This window comes from Panthera tigris, chromosome E3 (assembly GCF_018350195.1).
Source record: "Panthera tigris isolate Pti1 chromosome E3, P.tigris_Pti1_mat1.1, whole genome shotgun sequence".
In the NCBI taxonomy this organism is placed as follows: domain Eukaryota; kingdom Metazoa; phylum Chordata; class Mammalia; order Carnivora; family Felidae; genus Panthera; species Panthera tigris.
Genome location: NC_056675.1, coordinates 5,975,900 through 6,001,137, shown reverse-complemented (window position 1 = coordinate 6,001,137; position 25,238 = coordinate 5,975,900). Strand labels below are relative to the sequence as shown.

Sequence of the window (25,238 nt, the reverse complement as noted above, 5' to 3'; positions counted from 1 at the left end):
CCCCCGGTGGGGAGGAAGACGAAGGGGTGGGGGACTCAGGTGCGGTTGCCCTGCTGCTGGAAACGAGGCCACCTCAGCCTGGGAGCTCCTTCCAGAATCCACACAGCTGAAATCAGGGTGATAAATGGTGCCCGGCATTGGTAGCAGCAAAGACGTTGGGGAGCATACATTTCACAAAGAATTAGTCACTCTAAACTGCTTTATTTAGTTTGAACTTAGAATAGTGCCTAACTTATTCAGCCAGGGAGGGGGAGGGAGGGGGCAGGAACGGGTTGCCAGGCCCTGCATCAGCCTGAAGGAGTCACGGGCGGGAAAGTGGTGACATCTGTCTGGGGGTGGCCGTTGGTAGCTTGTGGGCCGCCTGGATTCCTTCTGAATTTGGTAAAAGCCCCCGGGGATGTGAGCGGCGAAGGCACGACTTGCATCAGGAATGCGCCCTTTCTTTCTACTCCCGCGGTGTAGACGCAGGGAGGTGCCGGCATTGCTGCAGCCGAGAAAGCTCTCCCCACCCCACCCCCTGCTCCAGTGGCCCATCTGCCTGCTCGCCTGTGCGGCACGACCTTCCTGGGCTCCCTTCCTCTCGAAAACTCAAACCTCGGCCGCTGGAGCTCTGTGAGCTCAGTCCAAGCCCCTGGGAGAATCTCTCCCCCTGGCTTCCTGGACTGGCTTCCTACCCTGCAGGCAGGTTTCTCTATCACTCCCTAAGTCCTAACCAGGCCCCAGGGCTTGGGCTTTGGACCTCTCCCTCCGCTGCACTCCCTCAATGACCCCGGAACGCATCCCTCTGACACCTGCAGACCCACACGCACAATCGCCTTTTTGACATTTTCACTTGGGTGTCTGAAATTTTCCATCCCCAAACTGAATTCCCAGCACCTCCCTGCACCACCCCGAGCCCTGCTGAAGGACGTCTCCGCCTAGGTTAACAGCCGTTCCAGCCACTTCACACTCAGGCCCCATCCCTGGAGACCTGCCTGACTTCCTTTCCTTGTTCACACCCCCTGCCTAATCTGTCCTTCCAAAGGTATCCAGAATCCACCCTGCTCTGCTCCCACCCAGTTCCCAGCCGTCCTCCTCAGCTGCATTTGCATTTCCCGAGTCCACCTCTGTCCCTGCAATCGAATCTCAGCAGGCAGCCAGAGGGAAAGCACCAGGTGGGGCCCTGCCTCTTCCCCTCCCTTTTCTGTCCAAACCCTCTGAAGGCTCACCTCACAGAGGGAAGTTCTTACAAGGGCGGGCAGGACCCCACTTCCAACCTCTGTCCTCTTTGCCTAAGCCCCATCTGCGACTGGTCTCCTTGCTGCTGGAACACACGAGGCATGCGTGACCCCAGGCCCTTTGCGCTGGCTGTCCTCACTGGTGGACCCTGGTCTCTGGGACATCCAGCGGCTCGTTTCCCTTCTCCTTCAAATCTCTGATGGCACTTCACCTTTTCAAGGAGGTCCACTCTGGCCCACCCCCTTAAGACCCCACGCCCACCCCGCTCCCATTCTCCAGGTCCCTATTACCTTCATCTAGTTTTAAATAGCATTTACTATCTCCTAACACACCATCCAACTCACCTAATCGTTACCTTTACAATTAGTTATCCCTGCCAGAATGTACGCTCCACCAAGCCAGGGGTTTGGGCTTCTCCGTTCACTGCTGTGTCCCCCGTGCCTAGGACGGTGCCTGGCAGGTAGCAAGTACTCAATAAGCCTGTCCCGGATGAAAGCATAATGCCAGGAAGCCCCAGCTAGACCTTAGGAGAGCCTGTGATGAGCCCGTGTTTGAGCCACGAGGCTGTAGAATTTAGCCGGCTGCTTGCACGGTTCCCTTGACGAGGGCCAAGTCCGAGGACTCTGCTCGCCCACGCCCGGGCGGGTTGTGCTGACTTAATGGGGCCGGCTGCCCCCCCTCATCACCGTCACCTGCCGCTGCCGAGGCCTGGCCCCCGACCCGATGGCTGCCTCTGCCATCTGGGGAGCGAGCACACTCTCGCAAAGCTGATGCGAGGGTCGGGGAAGGCAGCAGGCACTGGGAGCTCCGACTTGCAGCCTAAAAAAAATTTTTTCCCCATTTTCTTTTCTGTATATATATAAAAAAACAAAGTCCGAGACTTTAGAAAAATGCAAAAATCTAGCGGAAGAAAAAAGAAAGCCCCGAAAAGGGAGAACCGAAGCGGCAGGCTTAGGGCGGCACATCCGTGGATCCCGTGGGGGCGTGGGGGTCGCTGGCTGAGACGAGCCCCAGGTGCCCGTCAGGTGCCGAGCCTTGCCCTCCACACTCCGCAGCTGGCTGTCCTTGATTCTCAAACGACCCAATGGGTCTCTGGGGGTGAGGTCTGTGGTCTCCCCCTACTCAGCTACCGGTCCCTTTTTCCCTGGTTATAACACCCCCTTTTCCTCCCCTCGTCTAATAGTTTGGGGCGGACCAGCAGGAGGCCTGGCGAACACGCGATACAGGACGAGTCCGCGTGTGCCAAGTTCTGGGGTGAGCACGCGACCTAACAGGACGTTGAGCAGATTCCGCGGAGGCCGGGGCACGTGACCCTCTCGGCCAATCAGTGCTAGCCAGAGTGATTGGCTCGGAGGCCGGAACAAGAATCGGTTGGTGCAAACAGAGCAAACCCCAGGCATTGCTTCCTACGGGTCCGGGTCCGTGCCTCAGAGCTTTCCCCGGCTGGGGAGTGAGCTCACCAGGTGCCAGGAGTTAACTGGATGGCCGGATGCGCAATGGTGGGCAAACAGCCCAGCTCCCTCGCCCCTCAGGCAGAACAACCCTGGGGCACGTGCTGAACAGTCTCCCTGGCTTCCTCAGTGGGCCTAACCTCCAGGTGCCCGTAGGGGCAATTTGCTTAGCAATGTACTATGCTGAGTGTTTCCCTTCCCTGTCTCACTTCCTACCTCCCAAAACTCCCAAATAAAAGATTTTCACTCAAATATCTGTCTCAGGATCTGTGTTAGGGGAGTGCAGATTCAAACACAGGCACAGAAGAAGGAGCCCATCCACACAAAACCAACTCAGAGGCTAGTGTGGCCCAGAGAATGAGCCTTGAACACCAGGCTTGTGCCCCTTGATCCGACTGTGCCTGAAGTCCTCACTCTGGATGTTTTAGTAACTTGAATCCTCACATTTTTCCTTCTGCTTAAGTAACGTTTGAGCTTGGGTTTCTTTTACTTGCAATGGAAAGAGGGCTACTAATATTTCCATATTATTGACGAAAAACTGAAATTAGGTGAGCAATCCAAGCAGATTCTTCTACCCAAGCCACAGCAGCCAAGCCTCCCTATGCTATAGCCACTGGCCTCGTGATGGTGGGGGGTGATCCCTCAGGAAATTGCAAGAGGGAGGAAGGGGTGAGTGTTACAGATGGGGCCAAGGCAGACGGATGAGAAACGTTTTAGCTTCCACAAGCATCTGTTGAGTTTCTGGTGCATGCCTAGCTTGGAGTCTTCAAATTCTGGGTGATACAGGGGACAGACAAATGCAATGAAGTTCCAGAAGCTGTGGTGTCAGCTGCTGTCTTCCAGATCTTGTAGTCTTGGGAACGGGGGGCCCTGATGCTGGGCCCAGCTCATTAAAGTTGTGGTTGGCCTGCAGGCGGGACTGTCCCCTGTCCCTGAGTGCAGGCCGCAGCATCTCCTAATGACTCCTGTGGCCCCTTGCTGAGGCTGCTGGTTCACCCTCTACCTCCACTGTGGATGCAGCTCCATTCTGGGTGGCCGTTCTGTGGACCAACACTCACCATGCACCGTAGGGTTTCTAGCTGGTGGGTCTGGGGAGCTATTGTAGACGGAGGTGCCCGTTGAACATAACCCGTGAGCTGGAGGGTCCTCCACCTCAGATGGGCCCCTGTAGACCACCAGCTGGCCGGTACCCTCTGGTAACTGCGCATGACTTAGAGCAGAGCACAGTGGCTGGGCCACAGAGAAAAGGTGTTGGTGGTATAGACAGAGCAGGCAGCAGGATGGAGGGACTCTGGAGAAGCAGAGTCCGATGTCTTGCCCCATTGGGCAAGGTGGTCCAAGGGAGCCCGGGGCCAGCAAGCTTAGTCAGCCCAGGCCAGGAAGGGGGTTTGGATGGTCTCTGTGAATCCTCGAGCAAGGTGTCAAGGGCAGGAGGTAGGTCCCAGTACCTGTCTCGCTTTGACCTGCTCAGTGTGGTGACGCACTTGGTGGGACAGAAGCCTGGAGTAGCTGCTGGTCCTTTTGCACTGTAAGGACAGAGTTTGTCCGAGAATATAGCCAGCTCAGAGGGCCTGGAGTCAAGAACTGAGGATAGATAGATTACTGAAGACCCATTTTGACACCTGGATCCAACTATACCTGAAGCCAATATTACCCCTACTCCTAAATCTTCACTTGTATGACCCAAGAGATTACTCTTCCCCCCACCCCCGCACTTCATAATCAAATTGAGCTGAATACTTTCTGTTACTTGCCACTGGAAGAGTTCTAATATACTTACCTCTTCTACACGTGAGTTTATTCACCTGTAAAGTGGACACAGGATCTCTCAGAGAGGATTCCAATAACCTAGTATATAAAAGAATTTGTAATTGACTTTTTGAGAGGCAGAGAGAGCAAGCAAGCAGGGGAGGGGCAGAGAGAGAGAGAGAGAGAGAGAGAGAGAGAGAGAGAGAGGGAATCTCAGGCAGGCTCCATGCTGTTAGCACAGAACCCAATGTGGGGCTCGATCTCACGAACCATGGGATCATGATCTGAGCCGAAATCAAGAGTCAGACACTTTACCGGCTGAGCCACCCAGGCATCACAAAAGAGTTTGTTAATTGTGAAATATTGAGTGGCTTTGTGGATGGGGACCTCACACTTCCTTATTATAGAAGGAGACTGCTGTGGAGAGGGGGGATTAAAGAATGGACAGAGGGTTGTCTGGGGTCCTGAGCCACAGCCAGGTCAGCAAGTGCCTGTGCCGTAGTGCAAACACCGCAGGGTCCCCTGCATCCCACCCCCACCTGCACACAGTAGGTACAAAGCAAATGAGAAGAACTATTTCCCCGGGGGCAAACGAGGTATGTTTGTCGCTGAAAACATTTTCATAACATACTTGTTTCCTCCCTCGTGCCTTGGGCTTTATGAATATCCTCGCTCATTCTGCCTGTGAGTCTGCGGCCAGATTTCTTCGCTAAATGATGAGCAGGGATTCTGGAATGTTCAGAAGAGCCCCAAGCGGGGTCCTATGTGGGAGTCAGGGATGCCCCAAGGCTGCGAGGGTGCAAAGCTTTCCATGCAGAAGGCCTGATCGGGCCCGTAAGTTGGCAAGTAATTAACTTGCTTAATGAAGGTGTGCAGGTGCAGGGCTCCTGCCCGGGACGTGCTGGGGAGCCGTGTGACATCTGCCACCAAATAGGTCTCCTGCCCTGTGGTCACTGCCTGTCAGGGGTTGGTGGGAGCAAACTAATTAGGCAGTGGGTTTGGGAAGCGTAGCCTCTTGGAGCAGAGGGCTTGGCACGCGGGGGCCCCAGGTGCAGGCAGGGGGCATGGGGAGCATGGGCTCCCTGGGACGCCTGCCCCTTGTGGGTTTGGGACGGAGGGGGAAGAGCTGCTCGTGCCCGCCAGGCTGCAGGCAGGCGAGCTGGAGCCCACAGGCTATTTCTCACCCGCCCCACCGAATTCTGTTTCCAGAAATGATGGGGCAGCCTCTCCTCCTCCCAAACCACAGGCACGAGATGCAGAAGCTTCCGGAGAATGCCAGTGCCCTTCCCTGGACCGGGAGGGCCTGTTTCAACAGCCTGCATGGGGCAGAGACACCCTGCACAGTGGCCACCCCCTGCCAGACAGCCCTTGCTCCTGAGAGGCCTCCGTCCTCGTGGTTGGTGGGGGGCTGGGTAGTGCGGGGAGCACAGGGTCTGTCAGGAGCGCTGGGTGCTCCTGGGGGATGTGACAGAGAGGGAGACTGGGGTCAGGGCTGGTCAGAGAAGGCCCTTCTGAGGAGATGGCTTTTATGGGCTGAATCACGTCTTCTGAAAATTTATATATTGAGGTCCCCAGTACCCCATTACGTGACTGGAGACAGGGCCTTTAAAGACGTGAGTAAGGTTTGGGGCACCCGGTGGCTCAATCGGTTAAGCGTCTGACTTCAGCTCAGGTCATGATCTCGCGGTCTGTGAGTTCAAGCCACGTGTGGGGCTCTGTGCTGATAGCTCGGAGCCTGGAGCCTGCTTCGGATTCTGTGTCTCCCCCTCTCTCTGCCCCTCGCCTGTTTGTACTCTGTCCCTCTTTGACTCTCAAAAATAAACATTAAAAATCAATAAAAAAATAAAGAGGCGACTAAGGTTGAACGAGGCCATTTGGTGGCCCTAACCCAACGTGGCTGGTGTCCTTGTAAGAAGAGGAGGTCAGGACACAGACGTGCACAGGCGGATAACCACGTGAGGACATGGGGAGGACACGGCCATCTTCAAGGGATGGAGAGAAGCCTCAGAAGGAACCAGTCCTGCCGACACCTTGATGTTGTGCTTCTAGAACGGTGAGACGGTAAGTTCCCTTTTAAGGCCCCAGCCTGTGGTACTCTGTTACAGCGGCCTGAGCAAGCTGACACAGGGTCTCTCCGTGAAGACGGGAAATGAGGCACTCAGACCGAGGGCCACCGGTGAGGGGCGGGGTCGTGTTCCCAGTGCGAAGGGGAGTGAGGGGCAGGACCGTCCTGCTGTGTCCCCGCCTCCCTCTGGGCCGTGGGGCAGGCCCAAAGCAGGGACACTCGATCCAGAGAGACGGGACAAAATCCCGGGGCACCTCCAGCGTGAGACACAGCTGAAGGCTGTGGCAGTGGTGGCCCTGTTCACGTGAAGCAGTTTCTATCTGGGGGGCTGTGTATCTATGCACACGAAACCCACGACCTCACAGAATCCACCTGCCGAGGTCACGGTGGGTCCTACAAAGGAGAAGAGCCGGGCCCGGCTGAAGGGGCCTCGTGGTGGAGGAGCCTCACGGGCAAGGCGGGGTGCAGCTTGCAGCCCTGGGGAGCCGAGGGCTTTGAGGCCTGCAGGTGGTGTTGGTTCAATCAAACTGAATCGGCCCCGAGCTACCTCTACCCAGCTGAGGGCTGCACTCGGGCCACGCTGGCCTGAGGACCCAGGTTCAAGACCCAGCTGTGAACGGGGGCTGGGGGGTGACGCTGGGGGCATCTGGATCCACACTTCTGTCTGTGACCAGGCCTTGTAAGGAACATCCTCTCTTCTGATGAGCCACAGCTCCAGGCCAACAGAGCCAGCCTCGAGATTGAGCCTGAACTCCTGGGCCCTCCCCACCACACCGGCCTGGCAGGTCAGGGTCTCGCCAAGTGTTGGGAAGGGCTGGGTTTGGGGATGGTTCAGAGTCCTCCCGAATGGCTAATGTGTCTCCCCGAGTGCCTGACACAGCCCCAGGCCCCAGGCAGAATCTGGCTTCTCTCAGGATAATCGACAGGGGTCTGGATGGGAAAATGTATTTCCAGCTTCAGCTCTACCTGGGGTACACCTTGCCCGGGGCCTGGCTGTCCCTTCCCCGTGTGCCCTCAGAGCCAGCCCTGGGCTGCTGCCTTGTGGCCCTGCAGGTGTCCTTCGGGCCCACCGGGGAGAGCGGGTCCTCCCCTCCACCCCTTCTCATCACCACCCCCTTCACGGTCTGGCCCCAGCGATGATCCTAGAACACTCTTTCCTCAAGTCACAGGCCTTCCCTTGGCTCTCCATTACCTGTGGCATGAAGTTCACACTCCCCACTGTAATCACCACAGACTCAGCTGTCCAGCCTCCTCTCCATCCGCCTCCTACCTGAATCATGTCCCATCTGCCTGTCTTCTCCTCTAAAGCAGTGGAGTGGGTAAGGAGTGATCACTCACAGATCAGGAGCCTGAAGGTCGGGGAAGGTCGGGGTTGAGAGGTGAGTCAGTCCCGGCCACACGGTGAGTGATGGCACAGCCCGGCTCAGATTCCAGGTCTGATTTCAAGTACTACGCTCCGGCCTCACCAACAGACACGCCCACAAACAGGGTCAGGGGTGTGGATTCCACACGGCACCCTGCGACTTTGGGCCCTGGGCGCTGGGGGTCCTGGAGGAGGAAGGAGATGGTGAGATCAGAGGATAACGGATACGGGGCACTTGGTCTGGAGCTAACTCCCCACCAATAACAGTTATGGTGATTATGACGTTAACTCCAGGGTCCCTGTGTGCCCTTGCACTCTGATTGTTCATCCTCGGCCCCCCGTCCCCCACCCAAACACAGAACAGCTGCTGGGCGGGGTCCCCTGGGACCCAAGGCTGCCCTTGACCCAGCACCGGCATTAGTGTTTCTTTTTCTGTGACAGAGTTTTTCGGCTCAATCCACATACCTGTCAGATTGGGGGACATGCCACATGATTTGTTCCCTTGTCACAGCAAGTCCTTGGGCCCCGTGACCTTGACGAGCTCTTCGGATGCGCCCAAGAAGCCCGACTCAAAGGCACGAGCCCATCTGCCTCTGATGAAAAACAAGGGGTCTAGTTTATTTATTTAAAAAAAAATTTTTTTAACATTTATTTATTTTTTTGAGAAACAGAGAGAGACAGAGCATGAGCAGGGGAGGGGTGGAGAGAGAGGGAGTCACAGATTCCAAAGCAGGCTCCAGGCCCCAAGCTGTCAGCACAGAGCCTGGTGCGGGGCTCAAACTCACAGACCTCGAGATCATGACCTGAGCTGAAGTCGGTCGCTTGACTGACTGAGCCGCCCAGGCACTCCCGTCTAGTTTATCTTAGTTTAGATACGAGCCCACCGTTTGTCAAGAGATAACTGAATGTGGGGCGTCGAAGGAACACAATGAAACACTCTTCCAGGCTGTGTTGGGAACAGGTGTGCAATCCAAGCTGCCGTCTGCAGAAGTGAGGGTTGGCTGCGTGTGTATTTTGCATTTTGAGCAGGAATAAGGGTGGGACACACCCCTGGGACGGTGTGCCCACAGGGTATCTCCACTGGAAGCTTCCAAATCACCTGCAGAAAAGGCTGGGAAAGAGAAGAACCACGCAGCGGAGGGCGGGGACCTGATTTCTGGTTGAATCTCAAGCCTTGCCGCCGTGCGTCCAGGCACGTCCGGGCTCGGCTGCAGGCTGGCCGCCTGGCGCCTACCCCCTGCAATGTGTCCCCCAAATAACTGCCCCCCATTCCCAGCAGTTCAGATGATTACAGACACCCACCTCCCCGCCCAGTGCTAACAGCCGGTGGGGCCCGTGATGACACGAGGCTGTGGCTGGGAGGTCGCGGGGAGCAGGGCTGGCCGCTGAGAGGGTATTAAAACACAGCTTTTAGAGGTGCCATCTGTAACAATATCCCGGATAAAAGCCCTGGTCCCAGGGTCCTGTGGAACCACTCTGGAGGGACACAGGGTCCCCGTGGGAGTGGCAGCTTCACAGCAGCAGGGATCTGACTGCCTCCAGGTGAGGCTGCGATGCGGGCTGGATACCGCCATGTTAGGGCTTCAATCGCGTCTCCCACCAAATCCGAATGTTGAAATCCTAAACCGCAGGACGCCAGAATGTGACCTCGTTTTGGAGATCGGGTCTCTACAGAGTTAAAATGACATCATTAGGATAGGCCCTAATCCAATATGACCAATGTCCTCTTAAAAAGGAGGACGTATAGGGGTGCCCGGGTGGCTCAGCCGGTTAAGTGTCTGGCTCTTGATTTCGGCTCAGGTCACGATCTCACGATCCCCGAGTTTGAGCCCCACTGACAGCATAGAGCCCGCTTGGGATTCTCTCTCTCACTCTCTCTCTCTCTCTCTCTCTCTGCCCCGCCCCCCTCAAAATAAATAAGCATTTTTAAAAAGATACATTTAAAAAAAGGGGAGGGGGACATGTGGACACAGGCACGTGCATGCACACATGCCTGAACATGCACAACACCACATGAGGTTAGGACTTATGTCGCCACAAGCCAGGGAACTTCCAGAAGCTTAGAGAAAGCCTTGGAACACGACTGTCCCTCGCAGCCCTAAGACACCTTGAGTGGGGACTTTCGCCTCCAGAACTGTGAGACCGTGAACTTGTCTTGTCAAAGCTGCACAGGGTGAGGGTGCGTTGTTACAATAGCTCGAGCCAATGCATGGCTGCGGGGTGCACGGGGAGTGGGGGGAACCCAGGATGCGTTGGGAGCGGGTGTGTCACAGCAGACCTCAGGATTAACTGTGGGGATAAGATGACGCCCTCCCACCCTCCCCTCAAGCAGCCGAGGTTAGGGACAGTCTCCTGGCACAGACTTCCTGCCCCACCTGCTCCCAGGATGCAGGGGCGGGGCGGGGGCTGACTTGCTTGGATAAAAGAAAAGCTGCAAAGAGCTGAGGGAAAGATTAAAGTAATGAAGAACTAGCTTCCTGAGATGAGGGTAGTTGTTCTCCCTGAGAAAGCAGGGCCCTTCTAGGGCCCAGCCTGGACACGATGTCCCCTCCCTGGAGAAGCCCCCAGCCAACCCTGCTGCGTCTTGCACAAGTCACTAGTGGGCTCCCTGGTTGGAGTGTTTACCGTCTCCGTGGAGGCTTGGACCCTGTACCAACCACAACAGAGAGGGTGGCCCCACACCACGTTGACACCCACTGCTGTTTCAGCGGGCTCCCTGCTTGGGCATGGACCCCGGATGCCCGGCCTGGCCCCACTGCAGACGTGAGGCCTGGTCCCCCCAGCCCACCAGGGAGACCCCGAAGGCACCGGGGCCCCCCTTTGCTCCCGGCACAGGGCAAGTTCTATCTGGTGAGCATGTGCACCGGGTGTCGGTGGGGCCGGGTAATGACATCGTCTCTCCTTCCAGTAGGGACTTTTGTGGGGCTGGGGATGGTGGGCGGGGGGATCCAGGACAGGATATAAGCAAGACAGAAATGTCCAGAATCTTCTTTGTCTTCCAAGTTGGATTGCATCCCCCCAAAAGGATGTGTTTAAGTCCCAACCTCAGTACCTGTGAATGTGACCTTATTTGAAAACAGGATCTTTGCCAGTGTAATCAAGATGAGGTCATCAGGATGAATGCTAATCCAGCATGACTGGTGTCCTTATAAGAAGAGGGCACCGTGAGGGGCCACTGGGTGGCTTGGTTGGCTAAGCATCTGACTCTTGGTTTTGGCTCAGGTCATGATCTCACAGTTTGTGGGATCGAGCCCCACGTGGCTGCTTGAGATTCTCTCTCTCCTCTCTCTGCACCTCTCCTGCTCGCATTCTCTCTCTCTCAAAATAAATTAAAAAAAAAAAAAAAAAAAAAAAAAAAAGAAGAGGGCACAGTGAGAGGCCGGTGCAGCTCCAGGGGTGAGGGTGGAGAGACGTGATCGGATATGTGTGTGTGATTTGGGCAACATGGGAGAAGAGCCTGGCCTCTCTGGGCATCTCTAGCTCAGTCTGCCCACAGGTAAAACCTGACGAGGCAGTTAGTTTTTCCTCCCAGGGAGGAATATCACCTTGTGTCTAAGGAATTTGACTTCTCCCCAAAAGAGGTCTGGCCTTGATCCTAGCTCCTGCGAGTTAACCTTTAAGCACTGGGAATCTCCCAAGTAATGGAAGGGTCTTTGTTATTCATGGGACCCTCAGGCCACAGCTGATCATTTATGCTAATGAGGTGACTCTGGTAGACTCCTAGGTAGCTTAGGTCTAGGGGATGGCTCAGGGTGGAGGCTGGCCACAGTGGAAAGACCAACCACATGATTAGAGCCCTGGGGGCTTTCAGGCATGTATTATTAGCCTGACCTGTGGTAGGGGAGGGGGCTGGAGACTCAGCCTCGTGGCCAGGGGATTCAGTCATCCCTATACAGTGAAACCCCAATAAAAACTCAGGACACTGACGCTCACAAGAGCTTCCCTGACTGGCAATATATTCTTTGAGCGATTGTCACACATCACAGCTGGGAGGGGGAAACACCGTCTGGGACTCGATGGGGAGAGGACCACAGAAGCTTCAAATTTGGGCTCCTGCCCGACTTTGCCCTTTGTCTCCCTTTGTTCTAATAAAACTGTAACAGTAAGTACAGTGTTTTCCCGAGTCCCATGAGTTATTCTAGTGGATGATCCAACCTGAAAGACCCTGAGCTTGAAGTTGGGGTCTTACCCTTGCCTTCTGCTAATGCCAAGTTCAACCCAACATTGCCAGGGGGCAGTGAGGGGAGAATGGGGCTGGCTCAGGTGGAGGACCCCACCCTGCCGCCCAGAGCAGATCAGTGTGTATGCCCCAAATAAGAGGAGCAACCAAGACATCTCATTATTAGGCCACCCCTTCCTCTGCTTTTTCCAAGTTGAAGACAGAGCCCCAGCCGCTCTACCTCAGCAGGAGGCTAATAAAAATGCAAACATGAGTCCCTGGTGGTGAGAATGGTTTCCCCATCACTAGCACTGTGTCCCCACATTCCTTTTATTCTCCTCTTAAAATATTTAAGGAAAGAGTATGTCTAGACTCAAATGTAATTTTTGATCTGAAGATGCCCTTGTGGTAGAATAAGTCGTCACATAAAAAAGAGTCATTGTAGGTAAGGAAGCCCGCACGATGATCCACCTTGAAGCAGATCAGCCTTTTAAGGGTCATCGTGGTTTTGGGGGGCAGGGACGGATGTCTTTTCTTCTCTTTCCTGCATGGCCTGGACTCTAGACTGAGATACACAGACAACTCCCTTTTCATGCATCCGAGCCACCACCGGGGTCCCTTAATCCTGTGGTCATTCAAATAACGTGGGAGACTAATTGCACCCCAAAATCACTGTGTTGGAAAATTAATTTCTCTCATTGTTTGAAAACAATTTTCCAGGTGTTTCCTGGTCAATTTAGAGCAGGCTTAAGTCCTCAATTGGTTTCTTTCCATCTCGAAATGTCTGATGGATTCTTCTGAGGATTCCACTTTGAAAACGTAATTGACCGTATACAAAACAAAGCCGTTGATGGCTCTGTGAGAGTGTGTGTATATACAATATTTGATGGGCTAATTTTACCACATTTTAATTACAACACTGGATGGTATTATAAATTTGTGTTCAATTAGGCTCAAGCCATCAACTGCGGAATACATTATAAATTTTGTTAAATCAGCCCAACTGATGTTACAAGCTCCCCTGTAATAGCAAGGATACTGTTGTCAGATTAATTTAACCCCCTACTCTCCATCCAGGCTTGGATTTGTCGCCGTCAAATTGGCTAAATAAAGGAATAGCAGCCATATAATGAACATGAGCATGGACAAAATCAAAGCATAAAATGTATAGCAAAGGCCACCATAGATCTGTAATGCTCTCTGCCTGTGTCTCTACAAGCTACAGAGAGAGGTCACACAGGCAAATCGCAGTCCGGCCTTGGAGAAAAGAGAAGGCATAGAAAGTTTCAAGTCAGATTTCTGTGAATCTGACCCACCTAGCTGCTCTAGAGTCTTGATGAAAAGTTCTCATTAGAAAATAAAGGGGGATTAAGAACCGGTGTGGATATTACTCCTGTGCACCCATCTTCTGTTCTCCTCTTCCTTCCCAGCTCCCGGCAGCTGCGTCCTTGCTGTTAGCCCTGGTCTGGCTGATGATGTACGAGAAGCGGCATGTATCACTTCCAAGCCGAGGCACCGTAAAGGAGGCACCATCCCCCAGCTTCTCCTTCCCCTGTCTGGATGGTTGAGAAGGCCCCCCATCAACCTGGATCCCTGAGTGACTGCATGGAGAAAATATATCCGGTCCCTCCACTGGTCCTGCCTACATGTGCTGGATATAGACTGTGAACTAGAATGAAATCTGTGTTGTGCTGAGTCGTTGAGATGTTAGGGTTATTTTGTTAATGCACAAAGCTTCTCCTATACTGACTAATACAAGAACTTTAAAATAACAGAAATATGGTAAGACTCAGTGACAACTCCAGTTCGGACCATCGCTTTATTGTGTCTCTCCTGAGAGAGCGTTGATGAAGGCACTGCAGTATTTTGGAGGGCTTTGCATTATTATTTTGGCCCTTCATGCTCAGTGTACAAATCTGTCTTAAATTGTTCCTTGATACCTGTGTTGCCCTGGGCCATAGATTTGATTGACCTGACCTTCTCAGGTCCTATGTTTATAAAATATGGCTAGACCGGGGCACTTGGGTGGCTCAGTTAGTTAAGTGTCTGACTCTTGCTTTTGGCTCAGGTCGTGATCATACGGTTCATGGGTTCAAGCCCCATGTCTGGCTCTGTGCTAACAGAAAGCCTGCTTGGGATTTTCTCCTTCTCTCTCTGCCCCTCCCCTGCTCATGTTCTCTCTCTTAAAAATTTTTTTGAGATAGAGAGACAGATCACAAGTGGGGGAGGGGCAGAGAGAGAGAGAGGGAGACACAGAATCCGAAGCAGGCTCCAGGGTCTGAACTGTCAGCCCAGCGCCTGATGCAGGGCTTGAACCCACGAGTTGTGAGATCATGACTTGAGCCGAAGTCGGATGCTTAGCCAATTGAGCCACCCAGGCACCCCTAAATAAATAATTTTTTTTAAATGAGGCTGGACTTCATTCATTCATTCATTCATTCATTCATATAGTCTAAACATCAGATATGTTTGGGACTATGTTAGGAGCTGCAGGGGAATAATTGTAAGAGCTGACAGTTATTGGCAGCTTGTCATGGGGCAGACATTGTGCTGAATGTTTCACAGGCATTGTGAGACTTCATGCTCCCTCCCCCTCCCCATGTGGCAGGTACCCTCACCCCCATTTTACAATAGTGGGAATAGGAACCAAGGAGAGTAGAGACTTTGCCCAGGGAGTCCCCACAGGAAGTGACACAGCCAGGGTCTACACCTGGCCTCTGGACTCAAAAGCCTAGGTCTCAGCCCAGACCAGTGGCAGATGAAGCCCCCTCCTGCTGGCCCCATTTCTGAACCACCCACTAAACCCTTCAAAGCCTCTCTGCTGTTCTTAAGATCATGGCTTATACCCCTACCCTGGCTTCATGGGCCCTGGTAATCAGGCCTCTGAGGCTTTAGTGCTGTCTCCTCAACCCCTGTCACTCTGCCCCATCTGAATGTCTACCTAAGAAAACTTCCCTCCTCCAGGGCACTCCCCCAAGGCTACATTTCCCACGAAGCCCCCATGGTCCTACTCCCCCACTGCTTAGTGTCTGTTCCTCATGTGGCCTCATTTGTTTACTCCTGGTTGGTCACTTCATGGGCCCAGGGTCCCTCATACTTGTCTCCCTGGCCCAGCGCAGTGCCTGGTGCACAGTGGGGTTCAGTGCCCATTGGCCTAGTTATATCCGAATGCACCTACTGGGGGTGGAGGCATTCCCAGCAGATCCAGAATGGTCGTCAGCCCTGCACTGGGGCCACCACAACCTCAGTGATGGCAGACCAAGTCTGAGAAGTGACATCTATATACATATATATATATGTGTGTGTGTGCGTGTGTGTGTGTGTGTGTGTTGTGTGTGTGTACAACACACACACACACACACACACACACACATCTACATATACATCTATATAACCCTGGGCTCAGCGGCTCCCCTGAGTCCCTTCCCCCATTAACAGAGAGTAATGGCTGCCTGCAGGTGATTCGGCACCACCTACTCCCCAATAGCAGCCGTTAGCACTCCTGTCCTTTGTGGTTAAGAGGACACAGCCGAAGGGAGAGTTGAAAAGAGCCACTTCTCTCCCTCCGAACCCAGCCCAGTTCCTGGATCTCTCCAGCCATGTGTGTCTCAACAAAGCCACCGCTTCCTGGGTCCACCCAAGCTACTGGATCAGAAGCTGGGGACGACATTTGTCATTTCAAACAGATCGCCAGGTGGCCGGGGTGAGGCCCGGATTCCAGAACTGAAGTCCAAAACCTCCAACATCAAGACGGTGGTATTTCCCAGGGGTTATGAAGCTGGAACATTCTTCCTAGAAGGTGACCATCTCTCCCTGGGGCAGCTCTTCTCGGTCCTGGTGTGGTTTTGAATTATAGACTTTCTGGGCCAGGGCCAGGGCAGTGGTATTTTTTAAAGCTCCCAGGTAAGTCCAGTGTGCAGTCAGGTTAAGAACAGCTCTGCTGAGGGGCACTGAGCAGAGACAAGAAAGAGGGGAGGCTGACCCTCTGGAAGATGATCGAGACCGCGCTGCCTTCTCCCTGCCTCCCCAGCCTCCAAACATGAAAGATGCTGCTATCAGAGGAAGGGGACAGAATATTCTGAAGTTCCAGCCGATGTCCGGAACCTGCATTCTACTGCTGAGAAGGCATCACTATGGGATGTCTGCTGATTGCAGGGTGTACAAACCGGCTGCAGGTTGATGGAGCCCACTTCCCTTCACCACGACCCCCTGCAACTTTGGCCCTGCCTTATAACCTCATCTGTAAAATCGGAATATTATCTCCCTTGCCAGGCTCCATCAGGACTCCAGCGTGATCGTAGTCACAAGTGCCAGTTAACTGCACAGGACACATCTTTCATTCACTTGGTCACTTGACAAACATTGGCTGAGCAGCTTTGGCTTAGGGGGGCACCAGGCTGGCGGTTCGGCATTGAGAGTGGCCGATGTGCAGCCAAAATTCCATCGATTGGACCCATTGTGAGGTCATGGGGTCCTCTCTCTCTATATATAAAGTATTTGTAGGTCAGCTGGTGGGGGGAGACATTCCAGAGACAGGCCAGGAAAGCGGGCATTTAATTTCACAGACCACTGATGGTGTAAGAGTTAGGGAGGCTGGTTGTCTGGATTTTAAAATTAAGTTTGGCCAGAGATTTAGCTGTTAACACTTCTCCCTCCCCTCTTTTCCTCCTTCTTTTGGTGTCTCTTTTCTCTTTCTATTTTCTTTTATGGATAGAGTCCATTGTACTGTTATCAGCATTACTTGTCATCCACTATTTTCTTTCCAACAATAAAACCCTCCTTGGTGTCTCCATTTACAAGGATATCTGGAGTTATTTGCATTCTGACAGCTTAAATCACGCGTTTTAAGACCGGTCACGAGGAAAGCAGTAAATCTATGACTTAGCTTCAGTCCAAACAAATAACACAAAAAGGTCTCAGATCACAGCAATAAACACCAGCAGTGCTTGGCGACTCATTAGGGTTCAAGATTCATAACCGTGATGGACAAGTATTTTAATAGAAAGAGAAAGGGCAGTGGGAGACCAAAACGTTCCTTTTTCTTCCTTTTGTTCCTTCTTTTCTCTTTATTTAGGCCTCCTGGTTGTGATTTTAGATGATAAGTTCTCAGGGTGAGAGAGATCTGAGGCTTTCTGATTTTGATTTGTAAGTACAGTCCGAGATGTGCTTACACAAGCAGAGATGGCAGGAAAAGGAAACCGGAGTGAGGAATCACTGGGTGAGTCAGAACCACGTCAAAGAAACTCCCACTCCATTTCCTTACTAACATCCCACCTTGTTTGGGGTCAAATTATCCTCTATTTACAGAGCTCTGTGACAATCCGTGATTAGTTATGACATCACCATAGTACCTCTCTTTGTGCTGGAGTGCCCCACTCTGCTCCGGCACGTGTGGATTCAGATACTGTAACGGTCACCCACGGCTGCGTAACAAATTCCCCCAGAGTCTTGGCAGCATAAAACAGTAAACATTTATCATCTCACACAATTTCTGTGGGTCAGGAATGGGAGCGCGGCTTAGCCGGGGGCTCACTAACAAGGTTCAGTCAAGATGGTTTTTGGTGCTGTCGTCATCTGAAGGCTTGACCGGGACTGGAAGATCTGCTCGCTTGCATGGCTGGCAAGCCAAGTGTTGGCTGCTGGTGGCATGCGGGCCTCCCCACAGGGTACCACCTCACAACACGGTGGCTGGTTTCTTCCAGGGAGAGTGACCCAAAAAAAAACAAGGCGGAAGCCACAAGGTCTTACTTAATCTAGTGTCTGAAGTCATGCTGTCATTTCCACAACATCCCAGGGATTATGCAGGTCAGCTGTGTTCAGTGTGGGAGGGGGGCCTTCTTGGATAAGAGCCACCACAAATACAGAAGATCTTCCCCAAGCTCCCTGTGAATGGGTTAGGAAATGCTTTGAAGAACATCATGTACAAGCCACAACAAAGCCCGTCCCCATGTTTTCAGGGGCTTTTCTTTCAGGAAGGGAAGGAGAAAAGCATGGCAAGCAGGTTGTATCTTGCATGCTCTTGCATATCAATTGGTGGGGCTATCTGGAACAATGGAATGAATAGCACCAGTCTGGGCTCAGCAGGAAAGCATGGTGATCGATTGGCGATGCCTGCCACAGGCACAGGAATGGGGACTGGTGACACAGATGCACCCGTATTGCTCTGACTTACCATAGCCAGGCTCTCCGGGGGACATAGGAGCAGTCAGTCATAGTAACAAGCAGCAAGCACTGGGTTAATTATGATACCAGGTAGAGTCACAAGACCCCACCACCAGACAGCTGTGGAGGTGACCATCCACTGATGAGCAGCTTGGGAAGAGACCCTCCCCACCAAGAGTCTGTTCTGGTCCCAGAATCACATGAATGAATCACAATCTCACGAAGCCTAGAACCAGAAACCTCCCGAGAGGCCGTTAAGTCAAGTGTATTGTGAACAGTTTTTGGTTTCAGACCCCTTTAAAACAAATCCCCTCCAGGACCACATACAAAGCAGGTAAAGATAGAATTGTTCGGGTAGAAGTGAAGTGGGAGCTTGGAGCCTGCCCGCTCAGACTGCCCCTGGATCATCACCGGGGTCTCTGATGTGTCTCTGTTGGGGTTCCATGGGGTATGGTTTGAAAACCACTGATTTACCCCATTTCCTCCATTTTACAGCTTAAAAAAAGGAGTCCAAGAGAGAAGCAGGGATTCTCAAGAACATGTTGGGAGAGGGGTTCCTGGCTTAGTTTTTGCAGCATTGGGTCCCTGGATGGTCGTTGCTCCAATGTGGGCATTACTGAGGTGGAGGGAGATCTGGGGCCCCCCAGGGCGGGACCAGTGCTGGTGGCCCTCTGCTCAGCAGCAGGACTGACAGACAGGTGTGCTGAGGTGGGGACCAGTGTGCCTGGGATGGCAGCAAGGGCAACTTCTGCTCCTGTCCCTTCCACTCTCAACATCCTCGACACACATGTGCCCACTCATGTGCATTTATGTCACGCACGTCCAAACCCGCAGGCATTGGGGATTTTTTATAGCCTAATGAGACAGTGTTCCAAGTGTGTTTTTACCTTTCCCCAGCTCACAGAATGAAAGCAGCAGGCTGGGCTTCTGTGCATCTTCCACCAAGGGCTAATTTAGTTGTGATTTGTGGCAAACATTTATGGTTTAATAAAGTGACTTTCCGGTTGCTGGGTTTATCACAGCTCAAGTGAGGAGCCTCACGGGGGAAGCATCTGGGGCTGATAATTATTAAAATAAAACCACTTTTGTGAGCCATTCTGTCAAGCTCCTTCAGTGACTCAACCTCCCCCAAGCCCAAATGTGAGAAAAGAGAAAGAAAGATCAGGGAGGGGGAGGCTGTGCCCAGACAGGGGGTCATGTCAGGAAGGGTGTCCATGGGGCAGGCAGGACAGAGCCCTCTCTGTGTGGTGACTAAGGAAACCACCCTATGTGCCACCTCTTAGCCACAGAAGTGGCACCAACATTGTGACCACGTCATATGCAGAACATATAGAAATGACTCTGCTTCACTTTTTTTTGTGTGAGATCTGGGCGTCCACAGGAGCCCTGACCTCCATGGGTTTTGGGGTATAGGCTCCATTCCAATAAATGGGGACCCACCACTCTTTGGAAATCAGAAATTTCTGATTGCAAATGGTCACAGGCTGAACTGGGCCCCCTTCCCAATTCATATGTTGATGTCCTAACCTCTGGGCCCCCAGAATGTGGCTGTAGTTGGTAATGAGGTCTTTAAAGATGGGATTAAGTTAAAATGAGGTCAGTAGGGTTGACCCTCACCAATAAGACCAGTATCCTTATAAGAAGAGATTAGGACGGGTGCCTGGGTAGCTCAGTTGGTTGAGCATTGGGCTCTTGATTTCAGCTCAGGTCACAATCTCACGGTTGTGAGATGGTGCGCTAACAGCACAGAGCCTGCTTGGGATTCTCTCTCTCCCTCTTTCTCTCTGCCCCTCCCTTACTCTCTCTCTCCCTCTCTGCCCCTTCCCCTGCTCGGGCTCTCTCTCTCAAAATAAATAAATAAACTTAAAAAAAAAAAAAAAAAGAAGAGGGGCACCTGAGTGGCTCAGTTGGTTGAGCGTCTGACTTTGGCTCAGGTCATGATCTCGCAGTTCATGAGTTCGAGCCCTGCGTCGGGCTCTGTGCTGACAGCTCAGAGCCTGGAGCCTGCTTCGGATTCTGTGTCTCCCTAGCTGTCTGCCCCTCCCCTACTCATGTTCTGCCTCTCTCTCTCTCTCTCTCAAAAATAAATAACATTAAAAATATTTTTAATTAAAAATTAAAAAAAAAGATATTAGGTCACAGACACACATGGACAGAAGACCACTGAGGACACGGGAGAAGAGAGTCATCCACATGCCAAGGAGAGAGGCCTCAGGAGACACCAACCTGCTGACACCTTGACCTCAGACTTCCAGCCTCCAGCACTGTGAGAAAACTAATTTTGGGTGTTCGAGCTGCCCGGTCTGTGGTATTCTGTTATGGCGGCCTGAGCGGAATAACTCTCACATGACCCATGGAGATAAAGTAGCCTGTTTCTTCTAACTCAGACCCAGTGCTCGTCTGAGAATGTCAAGGATGCTTGGGCTGGAAGGATTCTGTCTCAAGGTCAAGTTAGCCAAGACTTTTAATATAACATTGTTGAAGATAGCAAGTTTTTCAGGCCCCTGAGGACTCCAGAGGGTTGTTGCTGAGGTAAAGTCTCCTTTCCGAGAGCTGTTGCCTGCCTCACCCAAGACAGGAGGAGGCCAGAGGAGTATTAATAGGTCTTCAAAGTCATTCGTTATTTGTTGTTGCATATAGCCATTCAACAAACACCAATTTAGCACTGAGCCCTATAGCCTACTAGAGTTAATCCCAGCCAGCAGAGGGATTTCCTCTTCTCAGAATGTGTTCTTTTGATCTCCTTGTAAAAACTCAGGCTTTGGGGCTCCACCTCAGGGCTGATGACTCAGAACCTCTAGGGGCGTGGATCCCTGGGAATCCACCTTTTGAATGTATTTTCTGTGCGATTCTGGTGCAGATGAGCATTTGAGAGCCTGTGCTGCACCGTAACCCCAGTGCTGGTCATTTGGCCTCTGCTCAGACTCCCAAGGGGGCCTGTCTCACATGCTGTGGCCGTGACAGGCCATGCATTTCTTTCTCTTGGAGCTGAAACCCGCCTTCTGCGGCTTCTATCCTAGGGTCCTGGCTGCACCTTCCAGGTCTCCCCCCTTCCCAACGCCCTTCGGGTGTCTGAGGACACACATGTGGGCCGCTAGAGGTGGAAGAGAAGAGATGTCACTGAAGGGCAGAGCAAGAGGGGAGAGAGAGACAGATAGGAGAGAAAGTGCTAGAACACGTGGGTGTCTCCATTCCCACAGAAGGGAGTGATGGGGAGATAAGCCAAAAATGAGACAATATTTTACAATTTTCACCTCTGTGCTTTTCTTTTCTGGAAGTCAAGGGCATTCATACAGCCTCAAGATGAACTAGGATGGTCGAGGCTGAGTTTCTAAGAGGAGTTCCTCTTCAGCTGAAGGGTACTCAGGAAACAGTCCTGGCGAAAGAAGCAGAGAAGATTCCAGAAGAGTGCCACCCAAATAGAAATAGAATATGGGCCACATTAAAAATAAAGAATAGGGGCGTCTGGGTGGCTCAGTTGGTTAAACGTCTGACTTGGGCTCAGGTCATGATCTCATGGTTCGTGAGTTTGAGCCCCACGTCGGGCCTGCTTCAGATTCTGTGTCTCCCTCTCTGTCTGCCCCTCCCCTGTTCACACGTTCTCTCTCTCTTTCTCTTTCTCAAAAATAAACATTACAAAAAATAAGGTCACCATTTGTGTTAATTATCTATTACCTCAAACTTAAAAGAACAAAGGTTCTACATGGTCTCTGTAGCTCAGGGATTCCGGAGGAGCTAAGCTGGGTGATTCTGGCTCCCGGTCTCTCATGACATTGCAGTCAGGTGACCAGCCCAGCCTGCTGTCATCTGAAGGCTTGACTGGGGCTGGAGGAGCCCCTTCCATGAAGTTCACTCACATGGCTGCCATGTTGGTACTGGCTGTTGGAGGGAGGCCTCAGTTCTCCACAGGGCTGTTGGAGTATTCTGCTGCCATGGCGGCTGGCTTTGGCTACAGTGAGAGAGCTAAGATGTACAAGGTGAGGCTACAATGTCCTTTATGACCTGGACTCTGAAGTCACACTCCCTCATTTCAGCAACATTCTCTTAGTTACACAGACCAGTCCTATCCACGGAGAGAGGACTACACAGTGTGAACTCCAGGAGGTGAGAAAGCCGTTTTTGTTTCAGGAGTGCATGTGTAGTTCATGTTGGTTCCAGAACTTTCTTTGAAACCCCTGGGAGAGAAGCGGTCTTCTCTACCAGCAAGGCCCGTAACTAGGTAGAAGGCCTGCGTAATGCTGATTCTAGAATAGCTTCTCAGGACTTCTCATGCCTTGTGCATTTATTTAACATGTATTTTTTTATTATAAAAATAATATGAATTCTTTATAGAAATATTTTAAGATTATTCCTAATCTTGCCACTTAGGGGAAACTCTTGCTAACATCTTGGTGTATTTCTTAGTTTCTTCCCCTCGGTCTCTGTCTGTCCATGTCTGTCTGGCTTTCTGTCTTTTCCCACCGCCCCCCATCCATCATCCTTTTTATAGCAAGACATTTAAGCTGATCTCGTTCCTGCACATCTTCTGTGGCATAAAACTAAAAATAATAGCTAATGAGTCATGGTATCTCCAGGCTCTGGATCCCCAGCAACCTGGTGGTTAGGGGCTTGGAGCATTCTCATTATGACTCCAGAACAACCACGTGGGCCCTGGTCTACCTGTTACCCCAGGAGCTGGCAGGACACCACTGGGGCCTCAGCCTTTGTTGGGGTCAACGTCAGAGCCTAGAGGCCCCGCCTGGCATAATAAGTGGGGAGGGGTACTCCCTGCCTCCAAGCCTTTGGCAGATCTGGCTGTGGGTCTAGGGAAAGGGGCAGCTGTGAATTCTGTGAGTTCCATGGCCTGGGGCAGGCTGCCCTTCAAGGGGGTGGTGCTCACATTTGCCCTTCTGCACTGGATTTTTTTTTTTTTTTTTTGAGAGAGAGAGGGAGGGAGGGAGGGAGGGAGTGCAAGTGGGGGAGGGGCAGAAAGAGAGAATCTCAGGCAGGTTCCACATTCAGTGCAGAGCCTGACATGGGGCTCGATCCCACAACAGTGAGATCATGACCTGAGTCGAAATCAAGAGCCGGATGCTCAACCGACTGAGTCACCCGGGTGTCCTTTCTGCACTGGCATCTAACGCTTGGCCTCTTCCCTGGGGTCAGCAGGAACCCCTGGATCAAATTCTAGTTGCCTCTGATGGCAGCCGGACGGACTGAATTGTGGATGGAGCAACTCTCTTGACCCCTCGCACCACTCCTCCCTCAGAGCTGGGGCCTGGCTCCCACTGATGTGCACAAACCTAGCCCTGCCAGAGCGGGACACGCAGGGGGAGGGGCTGGCCGGCCGGGGTGGCGCACAGGGCACCTGGGCTAGCTAGCCGCCCGCCTAATCCCAGCCTCTTTCCAGCCAGCCTCTCCCTCTTTCCACTTTTTTTTACTTTTGGTTCCACCCACCTTTAGGCCCTACCAGCTCATGTCTACACCCCAACTCTGAGTCACCCCTGCCCTCCAGCCTGCTCTCAGGCCCCTCATCACTAACTGCTATCATCATTCGCCACCACACCTGAATTTATGCTAACGAGGTCACTCTGTGTGGGCCCCTAGATAGCTTCAGGATGGGGGCTGGTCCCCAGAAAGACTAAACATGGGACCAGAGGGTGAAGACTTTTATGGAGCACCTGGGTGGCTCAGTCGGTTAAGTGTCTGGCTCATGATTTCCGCTCAGGTCATGATCTCACGGTTTGTGAGTTCAAGCCCCATGTCGGGCTTGCTGCTGTCAGCTCAGAGCCTGCTTCGGATCCTCTGTCCCCCTCTCTCTGCCCCTCCCCTGCTCTATCTCTCAAAAATAAACATAAAACGATTAAAAATTAAATAAAAAGTAAATTAAACAAAGAAGGTGAGAACTTTCAGCCTCACCAGCCCCTCCCCCCAGACTACGGGGAGGGGAGGGGTGCTGGAGATTGGGTTATAAACGTGCATCAGCTGCCGGGCTGGTGAACACACGGACTCACTGGGAGGGTGGTGCTCCCGGAGAGGACGCGGAAGATCTGTACCCCTTCCCCCACACCTGGCCTCTTCCTCTGATCGTTCTGGAGTTGTACCCATTATAGGAAACCCAGTAAACGTGAGCAGTGTTTTCCCGAGTTCTGTGAGTTGTTCTAACAAATTATCAAACCTGAGGAGGAGGCGTGGGCACCCCTGAATTGACAGCCGGCCAACCACAAGTGCAGGTGGCCCCTGGGACTTGTGACCGGTGTCTAAAGTAGGGGGCTAATCTTGTGGGCCTGAGTCCTTAACATGCGGGCTCCGTGCCAACCCTGGGAGTTAGCGTCACAATAAGACTGAATTGCAGGACACGCCATTGGTGTGTGGGGAGTTGGAGAACTGGATGTCAGAGAAGACATCACATTTTTGGTGTCGGGAAGGAAAAGGACATCAGACAGTCCTCGTAAACGGAGACATGTGGGAGCAGATATGTGGGACCAGCCAGAGATCTGGGGGCTTCCGTTGTGTGGCGAGCCCACTCCGCCCACGAGCCCGGCCATGTAATGGGCTGCACGTTTGTGCCCTCCTGCTTCTTCCAAGGAGCGGCCAGGGTCATGGGCACCGGTGGTGGGGTCACCACAGCACGTGAGCGGCAAAGCTGGGGACCCTGGTGCTTTGTTGGGAGAATTTACTGGATCAATCGAACGGGCAGCCTCCCAAAGTGTTACTTCCTCTCTTTTGTTGTTGATGAGATTCTGATGTTAACTCTACCAAACGTGTCTCATGCTGCACATACTTGGAAACTGGCTTTTTATATTGCTCATTTAGAGAAGAACGAAGCCTTCCTTGGAACACAGGTTGCAATTATTAAGTCACAGCCAAGGAAACACTGCTGATATCTCAGGTTTGCAAGAAAGCGGGAGTTAAGTTATTAATTTGGAGTCTTGTATATCAAGGCCATCGGTAACCTCACCCCTGTGTTCTTGCCATGAGATCTCGTTCCCGCTCAAGTGGGGATCCATTTTTCATCCAAATAATTCTTAGCTCTGTCAAAATAATAATCTAACCCCCTCCCCCATCTCAGCATGAGTTCTGGCCAGGAAA

At 52.4% G+C, this 25,238-nt stretch overlaps 1 long non-coding RNA gene across 4 annotated transcripts in view; it reads right to left on the bottom strand.

Moving 5' to 3' along the window:
* The window catches only part of LOC102965876, a 36,472-nt gene extending 12,083 nt beyond the window's left edge, over positions 1 to 24,389 (bottom strand). The window contains exons 1-8 of one of the 4 annotated variants that reach the window (XR_006212477.1): positions 24,325 to 24,389; positions 21,843 to 22,130; positions 21,422 to 21,543; positions 8,312 to 8,439; positions 7,822 to 8,031; positions 4,450 to 4,517; positions 4,118 to 4,253; positions 1,563 to 2,037 (exon numbers count right to left, since the gene is read on the bottom strand). This is a non-coding gene — a long non-coding RNA (uncharacterized LOC102965876). Of the gene's footprint in view, positions 1 to 1,515; positions 2,038 to 4,117; positions 4,254 to 4,449; positions 4,518 to 7,821; positions 8,032 to 8,311; positions 8,440 to 15,407; positions 17,889 to 20,743; positions 21,262 to 21,421; positions 21,544 to 21,842; positions 22,404 to 24,324 lie in introns of those variants that run through there. The other 3 variants (XR_006212476.1, XR_006212478.1, XR_006212475.1) reach the window with 3 other exon arrangements.
* Between the last annotated feature and the right edge of the window lie 849 nt (positions 24,390 to 25,238).